Raw genomic sequence first — 17,646 nt, 5'->3', positions numbered from 1 at the left:
TCGGACCTGAATAAAAACACAAAGTTGTAGTGCATAGAGGCCCCTGGAGCGCTGAGACTGAAGATGAGCTACAACAGAGTGAAGGAGATCAACAAGGACACCTTCCAAGGCCTGGAGGGCCTGGTACGACTCCACATGGACCACAACCGCATCGAGTTCATCAACCCGGAGGCGTTCTACGGTCTCACCACATTACAGCTGGTCCACCTGGAGGGCAACCTGCTCCAGCAGCTCCACCCGGATACCTTCATCACGCTGAGGCACAGCCAGGTGTTCAAGGTGTCCTCCGTTAGGAACATCCACCTGTCTGACAACCTCCTCGCCAGCTTACCCAAAGACGTCTTCACTGGCTGCTCTCAGCTGGAGAATGTCTATCTCCACGGCAACCCCTGGTCCTGCGACTGTCGCATGGCTTGGTTCCCAGAGTGGGCGGAGAGGAATTCAGGTAAAGATATAGTACATTTCTGTCTGCAACATTCTGAATGTTTCACTAAACCGAGTAGGCCCCCAGTTCTGTTGACAGTTACTATACATAAAAATTGATCATAAATTGAAATAAACCAGGGAAGACCAGGGTACATCTGGTGTATTCTCTACATGCATGAATGTATACCATGAAACAGAGTGAAAAACAGAGTTTATTTATTCAGTAAAGTGATGTTGCGTGGGACAACCTCCAACAGGAAAACCATGCTTGTCCAAAGAAGACAGATAAATCTTTATTGGGGGACAGATTGTTGGAAACACAGCTGTTTCACTTTTTTCAATCTCAGCGTGACATGTAGTACTTAAAATTACTAAAAGGTGGGAACAAAGGCTCTACTGTTTTATCAAATAATGACATAAGCAAATGTAAATATATCTCCAGATACTCTTATATATATATATATATCATATATATGTATTATTTCTTAATACCAACTGTGATTTAGAACAGTATCATAAACAACATTTTGAAGGAGTGTGAAAACATGGAAATTAGGGAACCAACCCTTATTAAATCATGACATAAAAATGTAAATATAAATTCAATGATGAACTTGTTTTTCAGCTGCGCTGAAATGCAAGCGAGACAGGAAGTATGCCAGAGGTCAGGCCTGCCCCGTCTGTGAGACCCCCGCTCCCTCTAGAGGCAAGAGCCTAACCCAGCTTCCCCGTGATGCCTTCACCTGTACCAAGCCCTGGATCCACCCCCATCTGAAGCAGAGGAACGTCAGCCTGGACGAGGGCGATTACACCCCTGTCTCCCCCCAGGACTTCATCGCTCCCATCGGATCCCTGCAGATGAATCTAACAGCTCAGTTCCACAATGACGCTAGCCTTACCTGCACCGTCCAGAGACCGTCAGCCATGGAGAACCTGACTCTAACCCAGGTGGAGGAGGGGGAGAAGAACGTGACCATGCTGTCCACCATCATCTCTACATGGCTGGTCTGTAATATTGACTATGARCACATCCAACAGCTCTGGCGCATCCTGGCTACGTACAGTGACGTTCCCATGAGACTAGAGAGAGGGTTGATGCTCTCCAAGACCCCAGACATGGTCTACAAGTACACCCAGATCAGACCAAAGGAGGGACGTGATGAAATCCACACAGACGTTGAGGCCGAGATTAAGGCTTCACCCGCATGGTTGATGCAGGGAGAGGTCGACTTTCAGCTGGACCGCACTACAACCACATTCTCCACCTTGCACATTAAGTACAGGTCAGTGGTCAACCTGCGTGTGGAGAACAAGGTGTCGCAGAGGAGGGACCGTTACAGCTGGACCATCATCAAACGAGACAACCAGACYCAGACTGAGCACTCTGTCCTCATAGGTGGGGTCCTACAGTACACAATGTGTCGTGGATGGGTAGAAATGTGCCCATATAATGTATGTACTGTAACATACTTTCAAGAGCTACAATATAGCAATGTGCATTTAAAAKAAATCAATTTATTGATGTGATTCTTGTTGTGATTTTAAGGTGGGGTGGTGGAGCTCAACTGCCAGACTTTGGGGGAACCAAAACCCTCTGTAGAGTGGATCTTATCGGACGGCAGTAAGGTGCGGGCACCCTACTCCAGCGAGGACCGCAGGATAGTGATCACCGCTGATGGCAGGCTGACCCTGAGAGGAACAGACACCTCAGACACTGGGCTTTACCGCTGCATCGCCACTAACTACCTGGACGCAGACGTGCTCAGCTTCCGGGTCACCGTACTGTCTCCCGATGTGGAGGAGGTGGAGGTCAACGGGGTCAAGCTCTCACGGCCTCTGGGCCAGAGCCTGGTTCTAGACTGTGGGTCCGCAGGCAGCCCTGATGCCTCGGTCCAGTGGATTCTACCTGACCACACAGTSCTGGATAAATCCTATGGGAACAGGAAGCTCTATAGGAACGGGACTCTAGGAATWAAAGATCTGACCTCCAGAGACCGGGGGTTTTACAGGTGTCTCAGTGCTAACTACCTGGGGGTGGACCTGTTGACGTCCCAAGTGACWGTCACTGGGGAGGGGTCCAKAAAGGTGACAGTGGTGGATAGAGARGGGTCAGGGGCAGAGGCTGGGGTTGAGGTTACCGGGGCCATAGAGGAGAGGGAGTATTCCCACAGTGAGGTCCYTTCCTCCAGCYCCTCTGACAGAACCATCCAGGAGTCCAGGACCATCACATTAGACAGGCCCTACCCCAGACTCAGGTCTTCCTCTCAGGGCAGAGGATCAGGGGGCTCTTGGGGGAGAAGGAGGAGCCCAGCCAGCAGTAGACGCATATGGAGCAACAGGAGGGTATTTGATCAAGCCTCCAGGAAAGTAAACCCCCAGAGATTTGCAGAGTTCATGAAGAAGGCCCAAGGTGGTTTAACAACAAAGACAAAGAGTGTGAAAGAAAAAGGTGATTCAGAGCCTGACATGTCTGGGGACGRGGATGCTGGATCTGGGGAGGGTCTGTCTCATGAGGACAGACTCATTGTTTTACMAACCAGCGTCATGCCAACCACAGATACTCCAGATGAAAGTATGATGGGTGTAACTGCACGCGTAGAGAATTTAAACAATCAGAGTAATGTCATGGCAACCACCGACAACAGTGAAACCAGTGTCATGACAACCATGGAGATCCCAGATGACAGTCGGACTAGTTTCACTGTAACAACAGAAAATACTGACAGAGTTACAGCAGTGACGACAGATTCATACACCCGGTCAGATGCCACACCCATCGAGTCCACATTCACCCACAGCAGCCACAGCACAGGCAGTATCAATGAMACTCAGGGTGAGGCCATCGTTCAATACAGCCCCAGAATTAGTGGGTCTCGTGGTGAGTCGTACTCTYTGGAGAGGAACACGACAGTACCTCTGAGACAACCCGTCACGCTCCTCCTCGCCGTGACCAACACCACAGACGAGACCCAGATCCTGTTCTCCAGAGAAACACCTGCAGAACCAGATACCTCCACCGGGGCAGCGCTATCGCTCCTCACCGATCCCAATGTCACCCTCGTGATGGACAGTCCCAGATCACCCCACAGAGAGCCTGAGATCCACACAGCCACTGACCCAGACAGCCAGACCACCTTCACTGCAGTCACCACCACAGAGAGAGAGCAGGATGAGATCACCGTCCACACCACCCAGAGGATCAAGTCCCCCCGTCTGCCTGCAGGCTCCACCATCATCTCCCGCCAGCAGATCCACATCATCCCCCCTAAGAACGGCCGAGGAGGAGGAGGAGTAGGAGGAGGAGGAGGAAGAGGAGGGGGCCGGAGAAGGAACTTCCCTGGCAGGAGGAGGTTCATCAAGCCCAACCGGATCACAGACATCCAGTCCATCCTGAACAAACTCAAACAGCCCAACATTGCGAAGAAGCAAGGCAACAGCACAGTTCCCTACACTATGGAGCTGACCACAGGTAAGTTATGTCATGTTGTTCAAATAGGATATGTAGTTTCTTGTCTTTGATGTTGACATTATCTTTGTTGGTGAGAGACTTGAGCCATGAGGAAGAGCCAAACGATGATGATGGTGATGATGATAGCCATGATGATGATGACAGTGGTGATGTTACCATGATGATGGATGATGTGAGTGATCAGCATGATGATACAATGAGTGATAGGTGAGTGACTGAGTGATGATGATAATAGCCATGATGATGAATGATGGTGATGAATGATGATTGATGATGTAGCCATGATGATAGAAACGATGATGATGGTGGTGATGATAGCCATGATGATGACTGATGATGGGAAAATGATGATGCCATGATGGATGAAAGATGATGGTGATTATGATAGCCATGGATGAATGAATGTAGATGATGATGAGTGATGATAGCCATGATGATGATGATGGTGATATGAGATGATAGCCATGATGATGATGAATGATCATAGCATGATGATGATTATGAATGATGATGATGATGATAGCCATGGTGGATTGATGGTGATGATGATGATGACGATGATGATGAGAGACATGATGGATGATTGGTGATGATGATGTGATGATGATGATAAGTAGCCATGGTGATGATGGTGATGAATGATGACGAGTGATTGATGATGAGCCATGATGATGATGGTGATGATGATGATGATGATGGTGATGATGGTGATGAGCCATGATGATGGTGATGTGATGATTGATGATAGCCATGGTGATGATGGTGATGATGATGAAAGCCATGATGGGATGATAGCGATGATGATAGTTGATGATGATGATGATGATGATGATGAATGATGGATGATGATGATTAGGAGTGATGATGATGAGCTGGTGATGAGTGTTGATTGCGAGATAGCCATGGTGATGATGGTGGTGATAGCCATGATATGGTGGATGATGGTGATATGGCATGGTGATGAGTGATTGATGATGATGAAGCATGATGCTGATGAGTGATGGATGGTGATGATAGCCATGATGATGGTGATGATAGCCATGAATGATGGTGAATGATATGAATGATGATAAGATAGTATGATAGATGATGATGATGATATGGAATGATGATGATGATGATAGATGATGATGATAGCCATGATGATGATGTGGTGATTCTGATGATGATTGTTATTGTTGCTGCTTTTTCAGATTGTTGACTGTGATGAAGATGAGAGAAGACAGGTGGTCAGCGGGTAGTCAAACCAAAACATGCCTAAAACACCCAACGTCCCTAGCTCCTCTCTAGGAAGAACAGAGAGACCCACCACCACATACTCAACAGAAGCCCCCACCACCACCACCCAGCCCACCTCCACTCACTCTCAGTCCCCCTCCACCACCCAGCCCATTTTCTCTCACTCTCAGTCCAGAGGTGAGGTATCCAGCAGCTACATGACTTCCACTAATGCCCCAGAGTCTGACCCAACACACGACCCTATGACGAGCACAAYAGATGAACCAACAACCTCCACCATCACAACCACAACTGCCTCCAAGATCGTCCGTGGTAAGAACATCTGGGGCAAGCTGTTTGGGAACAGGGACAGGCAGAGGGAAATAGTCAACAGACTACGTAAACCAGCCAGGCCCTCAACCACCCCAGAGGGCTCAACAACAGTCCAATCAACCACCACCACAACTACAACCACAATCGCACTGCCCACCCAGCAGTCTCTGGCTGAACCTGTGACCGAGTCACCGTCTAGAGCAGGTAAACACAGAGAGACCCCAGAAAGCTCATCAGACGATGACTATGGAGATTCATCGCCTGACTCTGAGGCYTCGACCACACCCCAGCCTGGCACTAGCCGTGGAACTACAACCCCASCCTATGACTACAGGTCCTCCCCCACCACAGAGTCTTCCCCAGACACCCAGACCATCGCCTTCCCACCTGCCCCAAGAGAAGACACAGATGAGGCCTCGYCCTCTGTGTCTGAATCCGGAGGGTCAGCGGGGTACCTATCCCGTAGATTTGGGGGAAACCGGAGACCAAATGGAGGGTCAGTGGGGTACCTATCCCGTAGATTTGGGGGAAACCGGAGACCAAMTGGAGGGTTAGGGGGCAGGAGGCCTTTCAGGGGCAGGAGGCCTTTTAAAAAAAACATAACAACTACGGAAGCCCCCAGCACCACCATAGAATCAACAGAGCCTTCAACACATGGAGACCGCCAATGGAGACCACCACATTATCCATAGAAACCACTGGAACGACCATGGAGACACCACATATCCAAGAAACCAACATGGAAACCACCATGGAGACACCATGGAGACCAAAATATCCATAGAAACCACCATGGAGACCACCATGGAGCCACCATGGAGACCACCACATATCCCCTAGAACACATGGAAACACCATGGGAGAACCAACATGGAACCACCAATATCGATAGAAACCATCATGGAAACCACCATGGGACCACCACATATCCCATAGAAACAATGGAAACCACCATGTGAGACCACAACATGGAAACCACCATGGAGACCACACATATCCATAGAAACTCACCATGGAAACCACCATGGAGACACCACATATCCCATATAACCATGAAAACCAATGGAGACACACCATGGAAAACCACAATATCCATAGAAACACCATGGAGAACCACCCAGAGACACACGCTAATCCATAGAAAACCCATGGAACCACATCGGAAGACCAACATATCCATAGTAACACTACTGGAGACCACATGTGAGACCACCACATAATCCCATAGAAACCACTATGGAAACCACCGTGGAGAACACCATGGAGACACCACATATCCATAGAACCACCATGGAACCACCATGGAGACACCCATCATATCGCTATAGAAGAGACATAACCATCGGACCCAATGGAGAACCATACATATCCACAGAAACCACCATGGAGCACGTGGAGACCACACATATCCACACATACCGTCTCCTCAAGCCCCTGTCAACGCCGTCCAGAGAATCAGATAGGTCTGCAGTGACTGTGTCCACTGACAACGACCTCTAAGGGAACAACACAGATTCCGATCGTACGATAATGAGAACTGGACATGACGAATGGAGTCCACCACGAACCGTCCCAGGAGCCTACACTTCCATCACCCAGGCCCAGACTGACCTCTACCAACTTATTCCAACAACCACCATCAAGCCTCACACGACATATCATCAACCCGCGTCCAGACTACACCGACCCACAGATGAACACTACATCAGCGCGCCGTCAGGAGAAGAGCAGTCGAATACCAGATACAACGAGAGCCTGATCAGGAAACCAGCCAAGGTGTCCAGTAACAGGGCAGCAGAGGCCCAGACAAGACACTGACCTTTGACACACTGACTATATCTGAAGCAGAGCAGGGCAGCCCAAAGCCCCTAACAGCACAAGGAAATAGACGATGCATTTCCAAAGCTATACCACATCACCGGCTATGATACGACAACGGCTAAGATTGTGGGCTTATGAGCGGTCCACCAAGGACATGCTCACAAGCCAGGATCGTGGGAGCAACGCTGCAGCTTACTGTCCTGTCCAACTCAGACGTTCCTCGCCTGTGAGGCCGTGGGCAGCCTGACCACCATCAGCTGGAAACGCTTCTCTTCAAGCACTGGTATGGAAAATAACAGGGTAGATATAAGTATGTTATAAAACTACTTTGGAATGAAGCTATACTGTATGTTCATATTATAATATTCTCTCTCGCTCCCTCCATCCTCTCTTCTCTCCCTCTCTGTCCCTCTCTCTCTCTCTCTCTCTCTCTTTTTCCTCTCACTATTACTTTCTCTCCAAATCTCTCTCTTCATCTCTTTTCTCTCATATCTCTCTTTCTCCATCTCTCTCTTTTTCCATCTCTCTATTTCTCTCTATACATGATATCTCTTCATATGTTCTCTCCTTATACTCCTCTTCTCTCTCTATACCTCTCTTCTCTTAACTCCTCTCTTCTTATATCTCCTTTCTCTCGATTTCTCTCTCTTATCTCTCTCTCTCTGCTCCTCTCTTCTGCTCTCTCTCTTCATTCTCTCTCTTCTCCATATCTCTTCTGCTCATTCTTTCTGCATAAGGGTCTCTCGCTCTTGTTTTTGTTCTCCTAGTCTCTCTCTTTTTCCATCTCTCTTCCTCTCTATACCATTGTCCCTCTTCCTCCCTCTCTCGCTCCCTTTCAGGAAGCACAATGACCATCAACAGCAAGATGGGCAAGTTTGAGGTGTTCCCGAACGGCACTCTGTCCATCCAGAATGCAAACATCAAAGACCGTGGTCAGTACCTCTGCCTGGCTGAGAACGAGCAGGGGTCGGACAAGCTCCTGGTCACCCTGTCCGTGGTGGCCTACCCCTCACGCATCCTGGAGCCCAAGGTACGGGAGATCAAGTCCCACTCAGGGAAGACAGTGGAGATGAAGTGCAAGGCRGAGGGYCGCCCCACCCCTCTGGTCTCCTGGATCCTGGCCAACCKCACCCAAGTCAGGGGCCACAACTCGGRCYCCAGAGTGTCAGTGACCCCAGAGGGCACTYTGCTCATCAAGCAGGTKTCTGTGTATGACCGGGGCCACTACAAGTGCATCGCCAGTAACCCAGCAGGAGCCGACACTGCCACTGTCAGACTGCAGGTGGTGGCAGCACCTCCTGGCATCCTGGAGGCCAAACGACAGCAGGTCCAGGCCGGTGTGGGTCAGAGCCTGTGGTTACCCTGTACCGCTCAGGGCAGCCCCCAGCCCACCGTGCACTGGGTCCTCTATGATGGRAYGGYGGTGCKGCCCCTGAAGCCCTCTGTGGACCCCAGGGTGTCTGTGTTCGCTAACGGGACGCTCCACCTGACCGATACGGCCGGCACGGACAGTGGGAAGTACGAGTGCATCGTCACCAGCTCTACAGGGTCGGAGCGCAGGGTGGTGAYGCTGACGGTGGAGAAGAAGGAKATGGCTCCTGAGATCGTGGAGGCATCACACCGCAGGACAGAGCTGGCGTATGGGGACCAGCTGAGGCTGAACTGCTCGGCCACCGGGGACCCCAAACCCAGGATCATCTGGAGACTGCCGTCCAAGGCTGTGGTGGACCAGTGGCACAGGTAATGATTACTTAGTCTGTATTACACACGTAATCACACAGACTATTCTGAGGCGTACAGACACAATCACACGCCAGCAGATAAACACACACACTAAAAAGTATGCAAGTTCTTTGTGCTACAACACAGCTGTATTTAAAAACACCAAAAGAGATGTTATTGTAACTTCTCCCCAAATGATTTACTTGCGTTTCCAGTGCAGAGAGCTTCGACTGGGGTTCTCCAGCGAGAGGTATTGTGCCTCTCCAGTATAAGGTTGAGTTAGTCCATCCATGCACTGAGCACCTAAAACCCTGAAGTTTGAAAATGTACAGAAACGTGGATGGAAAACAGACAAAATAAAGACAGACTGAACACATCATGTAAAGACTGCTCTGTTACACTGTACAGTATCTCTGTTTTCATTTTAAACTTCTGGTTTAGGGTTTCCATTTCCCCCTCATTTTCAGCTTCCTGCGTTGACCCTCRGGGTGCTACCCCTAAGGTAGGGAATAAGGGTGTTTCATGTTTTTATAATAGTCAGATTAGTCGATCCCCATGTTTTTAACATCAGGAGAGAAGGTAAATAGAGCTCCTTGAGCGTGTGGATTTAAGGTATAACCGATCTGATAGCTCAATGGAAAGAGTATTATCATGATTAATGTAATCTAGACTAGAAACTGGAGCTGCATGTGAAATCCTGTCAGATCTGAAAATCTAAGTATCAGTTGGAAGGAAAATGATGTTTGGCTTGCTTTGTCTGAGTGTGTTTATAATTAACAGGGGACTTTGTTTTCAAAAGAATAGCGTGCCAGTGTTCATATCCTCTAAGACTGATGTTGTGCTGACAATAATATTTCAATTTATACCGGCAATTTTTTATTCATTTCAGTACCAACATTTCAACACTCACGCAAGTGTTTGGACCTCTCCAGGAAAAAGTTTCCTTTGTATTGATATTCAGACGACACCGTTAATGATCATTAGCAGGAACTAAACATGTGATCTACAGCTGCATGTTAATTAATGAGCTGGAATCTCTCMGAGGACAAAAGGTACACGATAGTCTTCCACTGAACCCATAACATATCATCTCTTGACAAGCCTTAGCATACTGTTGAACCTAATGAATATGACCCAGTAGAATGACCTTATCTAGCCTCTTAATGTTTTCTCCATTAGCAGCGGTTCTTAGCTGGGGAAAACCTGAGACCAGAATAACTGAAGGGGCTATTTGCCAAAATAACAAGACGACGAGCATTTAGACCGGATATCAACATGAACAAGTTTTATTTTATTTGAGCAAGGACCCAGTCAGAATTCTTTAAATGAGGAACTTGAGAGAACCAGAAGAACAATGGCATGCTGATGGRGGACTTTATATTGCTCCTAATAATGTAGTTGACATTCTGCCATGTATCCTCTCTGCATGCAACCTCTGAAAATAGAGCTTGTACATATTTCGTGACAGAGACTTATGTAGAACATTGGCCCCCCCAAAAAAACACAACGCCTCTTTTGTGAATGTAACAGTAAAAAAAGTCAGTGTCTAATAGTTTGATTCACTGGTCATCTGATCGTTATCCCCCCCCCCCCTATTTCATTAGCTAATGGTTTGATTCACTGTCAGTTCATTGAATCGTTCCCCCCCCCCCCCCCTATTTCATTAGCTAAATGGTTTGATTCACTGGTCATGGAATCGTTATTCCCCCCCCCCCCCCTATTCATTAGCTAAATGGTTTGATTCACTGTCAGTTCATTGAATCGTTATTCCCCCCCCCCCCCCTATTTCATTAGCTAAATGGTTTGATTCACTGGTCAGTTCATTGAATCGTTATTTCCCCCCACCCCCTATTTCATTAGCTAAATGGTTTGATTCACTGGTCATTGAACGTTATTCCCCCCACCCCCCTATTTCATTAGCTAAATGGTTTGATTCACTGGTCAGTTCATTGAATCGTATCCCCCCCCCCCCTATTTATTAGCTAAATGTTTGATTCATGGTCAGTTCATTGAATCGTTATTCCCCCCACCCCCCCTATTTCATTAGCTAAATGGTTGATTCACTGGTCATTATCGTTATTCCCCCCCCCCCCCCCTATTTCATTAGCTTAATTGTTTGATTCACTGGTCAGTTCATTGAATCGTTATTCCCCCCCCCCCCCCATTTCATTAGCTGAATGGTTTGATTCACTGGTCAGTTCATTAAATCGTTATTCCCCCCCCCCCAATTCATTAGCTAAATGGTTTGATTCACTGGTCAGTTCATTGAATCGTTATTCCCCCCCTCATTTCATAGCTAAATGGTTTGATTCACTGGTCAGTTCATTGAATCGTTATTCCCCCCCCCCCCCCTATTTCATTAGCTGAATGGTTTGTTCACTGGTCAGTTCATTAAATCGTTATTCCCCCACCCCCCCAATTCATTAGCTAAATGGTTTGATTCACTGGTCAGTTCATTGAATCGTTATTTCCCCCCTCATTTCATTAGCTAAATGGTTTGATTCACTGGTCAGTTCATTGAATCGTTATTCCCCCACCCCCCTATTTCATTAGCTGAATGGTTTGATTCACTGTCAGTTCATTGAATCTATTTCCCCCCCCTATTTCATTAGCTAAATGGTTTGATTCACTGGTCAGTTCATTGAATCATTATTTCCCACCTATTTCATTAGGTGCATTTTGTAAATAATGACACTTAGTGGAATGCTTTCCCCCTCCCTGTGTTTCTTGTTTGATTTAAACTGTTATGGTGGCTGTCTTGGCAACCCTGACAAGTTTTCTATCAGTGTTTTATTATTGTCTGCAACTGTAGTAGGATTCGGAACAAACCATTATTGTGAGTCATTGCCAACGACCTTGATAAAAGACAGACCCAGGTGAAATACACATATGCTGATCTGCTGTAAGCCTGTCTGGCCCTGTAAGAATGGCATCTCTCTGTCCCTCCATCCCCCTGTCTCTGTGTGTCAGTTCCATGAGCACGGGCCCTACCTAGTGGACAGTCTGTGGGCTGTAGCAGGCACACCATTCAACTTATGTTTGTTTTTTTAATGGAGATGGATGGAAGTAATAAGCAGGAGGAGAAGTCATTAGACGGTGTTCACGTCAGGAGGAGAAGTCATTAGACTCTGTTCCAGAATGTTCCAATTGAAACAGAAAATATTCCTAAACCCCACACCCCTACAGGGCCTATTGTACATCTGCATAATATTTTAACATGGAACATGTTATTGTAAAATCAAACATAAGAAATGTAATCTTTGGGAGAAAAAAATTGTAAGCGTTGAAAACCGAAACAATATTATATTGAATAAAATGGCATTGTTTCTTTCCACTGCTTTATCGGTTATGTGTTGCTATCTTCAAATGATGACAATAACTTTCTTTTTTTAATCTCTTTATCAGGATGGGAAACCGGATCCAGGTCCTGGACAACGGCACCCTGGTCATTGACTCTGTGAGTGACAAGGATGCTGGGGACTACCTGTGTGTGGCGCGCAGCAAKGTGGGAGACGACCTCCAGYTCATGAAGGTCACTGTGTCCATGAAGCCGGCCAAGATCGATCCCAAGATGTACGGCAAGAAGCAGGTCCCCTACGGCAACGACCTGAAGGTGGACTGTAAGGCATCTGGAACCCCAGAGCCAGAGATCTCCTGGGGCCTGCCGGACGGCACCATGGTCAACAGCGCCCTGCAGTCAGACAGCAGTAGTGGAGGGGGACGCGCACGGCGATACATCCTGTTTGAAAATGGCACGCTCTATCTTAATCAGGTGTGCAATCTTACATTGTTCTGCTACTAAATAATGGGCAAAATTCATTGGTTAACTCAATGTGACTAGATGTAGTCCTCTGACTCTGAACTGCTGGTGTTGTGTCTGTATACAGGTGGGCATGGCGGAGGAGGGAGACTACACGTGCTACGCCGAGAATCAGCTGGGCAAGGACGAGATGCACGTCCACATCACCGTGGTGACGGCAGCGCCACGAATACGTACGCCCAGCCGGACCTACGCCCAGGTGAAGCCTGGTGGCAAAATCCGCTTTGACTGCGAAGCCACGGGCGAGCCCAAGCCCAAAATCCTGTGGATGCTCCCTACTAACGACATGATCGCAGCCTCCAACGAACGCTATCTGATGCACGTCAACGGCTCCCTGGACATCCAGGATGTTAAGCTGGTGGATGCTGGGGAGTACKTGTGCATGGCTCGYAACACCGCCGGGGATGACAGCAAAGTTTACAAGATGGATATCGATGGCAACCCTCCGGTGATCAACGGCAACTCCCAGAACAGGATCGTGGTGAAAGACACGGCCACCAAATACTCCAGGAAGTTCATAGACTGCAAGGCCACTGGAGACCCGCTTCCCAAGATCACCTGGATCATGCCAGATAACATCTTCCTGAACGCTCCGTACTTCGGCAGCAGGATCAACGTCCATCACAATGGAACGCTCGAGTTCCGGAACGTCCGKCCGACAGACATGGCGGAGTTCATCTGCATGGCGAGGAATGACGGAGGAGAGGCAGTGATGGTGGTGCAGCTGGAGGTCACTGACATGCTCCGAAGGCCTATCTTCAAGAACCCCTTCAACGAGAGAGTAATGACCCGTATGGGGAAGACCACGGTCCTGAACTGTTCTGCAGATGGTCACCCAACACCAGAGATCATCTGGYTGCTACCCAACGGAACCCGCTTCATCGGGGGCCCCAACCGGGGCTCACGCCAACACCTAGGCAACGACGGAACCTTCGTCATCTACAACCCCAGCAAGGAGGACGCTGGGAAGTACCGCTGTGCCGCTAAGAACTCGGTGGGCTACATTGAGAAGCTGATAGTTCTGGAGGTGGGCCAGAAGCCTTTAATCCTCACCAGGCCCAGAGGGATCATACGCAGTGTGTCTGGTGACCCTCTGTTCCTTCACTGCCTGGCTGATGGTAGCCCCAGACCCAGGATCTACTGGACCATCCCTGGGGGCCACACCCTGGCCAGGCCGCAGGTCCATGGRCGCCACCAGTTGATGGAGAATGGGACCCTGGTGGTCAAGGACACAACCCTCCATGACCGGGGAAACTAYGTKTGTCGGGCGCGGAACGACGCWGGCGAGGCGGTTCTCACAGTGTCRGTCATCATCATCGCCTACCCTCCCCGCATCTCCACGGGACCCCCTCCCACCGTGACAGCGATGGCGRCGGCGCCCATACAGCTCAACTGTGCTGCCATCGGGATCCCAAAGCCAGAGATTACCTGGGAGCTGCCTGACCGCTCTGTGCTCTCCACGGCGGGGAAAGGGCGGCCCACGGGCAGCGAGCTGCTCCACCCTCAGGGCACGCTGATCATCCAGAGACCCACTACAGCAGATTCTGGCACCTACAAGTGCCTGGCCAAAAACCACCTGGGCACAGACTCACGGGTCACATATGTACGTGTGCTGTGAGCACCAGCGCTGACTAAAGGGGAATATAAAACCCCTGGACTATAAACTCTAAACAGACACAGTAACTTCACAGTGCGTSTTATGATGTACAATGTCAGGAAAGACTATTTTCCCCATGTGGACTTGTGAGGAGCCGGGTTTGTGGAATAGTTTGATCACGGTACAGCTCACATCAATCAACCAAGTAGCAGAACAGGATTATTAAGAGAAGGAGGAGGCAACGGAGGAAGGGACGGAGGAGGGGACGGAGGAGGGAACAGAGGAGGAAGCGGGGGAAAAAAGAGAAGCTGTACAGAGGAGGGTCTGTTCTTTGCCAGGAAAGTCGTTGACTAGCGAAGGTGTTATTCTTATTATAACAGAGTCAGAGGTCTGGAACGCCACGGCTGGTTCTCATTTGAGGTGTTTTTAAAAAGGGGCTAGAGGGTGGGTCTTACAATGAGGCTACGTGTTGAGTGTTTTGACCAGACACTTTACTATTACACTTTACTATAAGAGAGGAAGAGAGAAACTCACTATATTCCCTCTGGGCACTTCCTCAATGTTTTATTTGTTGGGGTGTTTTTAATGACTGATTTGCTGCAATGACAGAAACATTCTATTATCAGAATGCTTCTAACTATTTTGCTTTTCAAGACACATTTCATATTTCTTGTGAACAAATTTTTTATAAACAGGCAGTATATTTTAATGAAATCTGCCAAATATAAATTTTTTATATACATTTTACACTGGATTGTCATRCAGTTTTTCAAAACAAATGTCTCAGATTTCTAACTGCTTATATTTTTTAATTTGCCTTGTTAGTTTGTCATGTTGTTGTCTATCTTCCCCTCTCGTGGTTTGACAGTGCTTGTATCAATACAATTACAGGAGTTTGATTGGTGTTAATGGCGACTTTTATGGAGGTGAAATGATCACCTACACAGTATTCAGTGGCATCGTATGAACTGTCACTAAAAGTAAATGCGTTGTTGGTTTCATGTAATAACATTCCTTTTGTAACTATTATCTACTTTGTGAATCAATGGTACGCGGGAGATGAAATTAAACCAAAGATGCAATGTGTTTCTTGTTCTGTATTTTGTCCTGTTTTGACAATGTGAAGCTAATTGAGCTGACTAAAGCAAGGTGGCTGAATGGATTTGTTTTGAGCAACCTGGTCTCAGAGCATTTYGTAATATTATGTATGTAAATCTGAGACACTCCATTTAGTATGATATGTTAAGTTTCGTATGTTATGTATTAAATTGTGGATCTCCATCACCCATTTTGTATGATATGTTACCAATTACAATTCGTATTATATGTTACGAATTAGCAAAAAGGTACAATGTATTACGAATTTGCCAATGTACAAAATATTACGAATTTGCAAAATGTATTATATGTTACGAATTAAAGCTAGGTGACTAAAGTTAGCTTGCTGGCTAATGTTAGCTAGGCATTAGGGTTTGGGTTAAGGTTAGGGGAAGGATTTGATAACAGGGTTAAGGTTAGGGTCAGGGGAAGGGTTCRCTAACATGCTAAAAAAGTAGCTAAAAAAATTGTAAGTAGTTGAAAAGTTCTGTTTTTTTGTTGTTATTTATGAATAGCCAGGGGAACACTCCAACACTGACATAATTTACAAGCGAAGCATTTGTGTTTAGTGAGTTCGCCAGATCAGAGGCAGTAGGGATGACCAGGGATGTTCTCTTGATACGCTCATGAATTGGCCAATTCTCCTGTCCTGCTAAGCAATCAAAATGTAACGAGTACTTTTGGGTGTCTGGGAAAACGTATGGGATAAAATGTAAAACATTTTCTTTAGGAATGTAGTGGAGTAAAAGTAAAAGTTGTCAAAAATATAAATAGTAAAGTAAAGTACAGATACCCCCAAAAACGACTTAAGTAAAAATACTTTAAAGTACTACTTAAGTACTTTACACCACTGGTCTGAGGGCACAGCTGGATTTCTTATAAGCATCCAAATTAGTGTCCCACTCTTTGAAAGCGGCAACTCTTGCCTTTAGCTCGGTGCGGATGTTGCCTGTAATCCATGACTTCAGGTTGGGATATGTACGTACAGTCACTGTGGGGACGACATCGTCRATGCACTTATTGATGAAGCCGGTGACTGAKGTRGYGTACTCCTCAATGCTATTGGATGCACCCCGGAACATATTCCAGTCTGTGCTAGCAAAACAATCCTGTAGCGTAGCATCCACATCATCTGACCACGTCCGTATTGAGCAAGTCACTGATACTTCCTGCTTTAGTTTTAGCTTGTAAGCAGGAATCGGGAGGATAGAATTATGGTCAGATTTGCCAAATGGAGGGCGAGGGAGAGCTTTGTATGCGTCTCTGTGTGTGGAGTAAAGGTGGTTCAGAGTTTCTTTCCTCTGGTTGACGTGGTAGAAATGAGGTAAAACTGATTTAAATTTGCCTGCATTAAAGTCCCCGGCCACTAGGAGCACTGCTTCTGGAGGAGCATTTTCTTGTTTGTTTAGGGCCTTATACAGCTTGTTGAGTGCGGTATTAGTGCCAGCATCAGTTTTGTGAACTCTCTTGGTAGATAGTGTGGTCTGCAGCTTATCATGAAGTACTCTACCTCAGGCAAGCAATGACTCAAGACTTATTTAATATAAGGAATCTCGCACCAGCAGTTATTGACAAATAGACACACACCCCCGCCCTGCGTCTTACCAGACGTAGCTGCTCTGTCCTGCCGATGCACGGAAAACCCAGCCAGCTCTATATTATCTGTGTCGTTGTTCAGCCACGACTCGGTATAACAATATATTACAGTTTTTAATGTCCCGTTGGTAGGATAGTCTCGTCCGTAGATCATCCAGTTTGTTTTCCGGTGGTTGGCCAATAGAACCGATGGTAGTGCTGATTGACTCACTTGCCTACGAATCCTAACAAGGCACCCCAACCTTCTCCCTCTGTATCTCTGCCTTTTCTTCACACTAATGGCAGGGATATGGACCTGTTCTCCGGGAAAGCAGTATATCCTTCGCCTCTTAAGGATCGGACCCTTTTTTTAAATTTTCACCTAAAATGTCATACCCAAATCTAACTACCTGTAGCTCAGGACCTGAAGCAAGGATATGCAAATTCTTGATACCATTTGAAAGGAAACACTTTGAAGTTTGTGGAAATGTGAAAAAAATGTAGGAGAATATAACACATTAGATCTGGTAAAAGAGAATACAAAGAATCAAACAGTCATTTTTTGTA

The 17,646-nt window shown here is 47.2% G+C and overlaps 1 pseudogene; it reads left to right on the top strand.

Annotated features, from left to right (window-relative positions):
* The first annotated feature begins 63 nt into the window (after positions 1-63).
* Positions 64-15,492, top strand: LOC112076434 (immunoglobulin superfamily member 10-like; annotated as a pseudogene).
* The last annotated feature ends 2,154 nt before the right edge of the window (positions 15,493-17,646 follow it).

The sequence above is a fragment of the Salvelinus sp. IW2-2015 genome, unplaced genomic scaffold, assembly GCF_002910315.2.
Source record: "Salvelinus sp. IW2-2015 unplaced genomic scaffold, ASM291031v2 Un_scaffold3752, whole genome shotgun sequence".
NCBI classification, from domain to species: domain Eukaryota; kingdom Metazoa; phylum Chordata; class Actinopteri; order Salmoniformes; family Salmonidae; genus Salvelinus; species Salvelinus sp. IW2-2015.
This window is presented reverse-complemented; position numbering and strand designations above follow the sequence as displayed.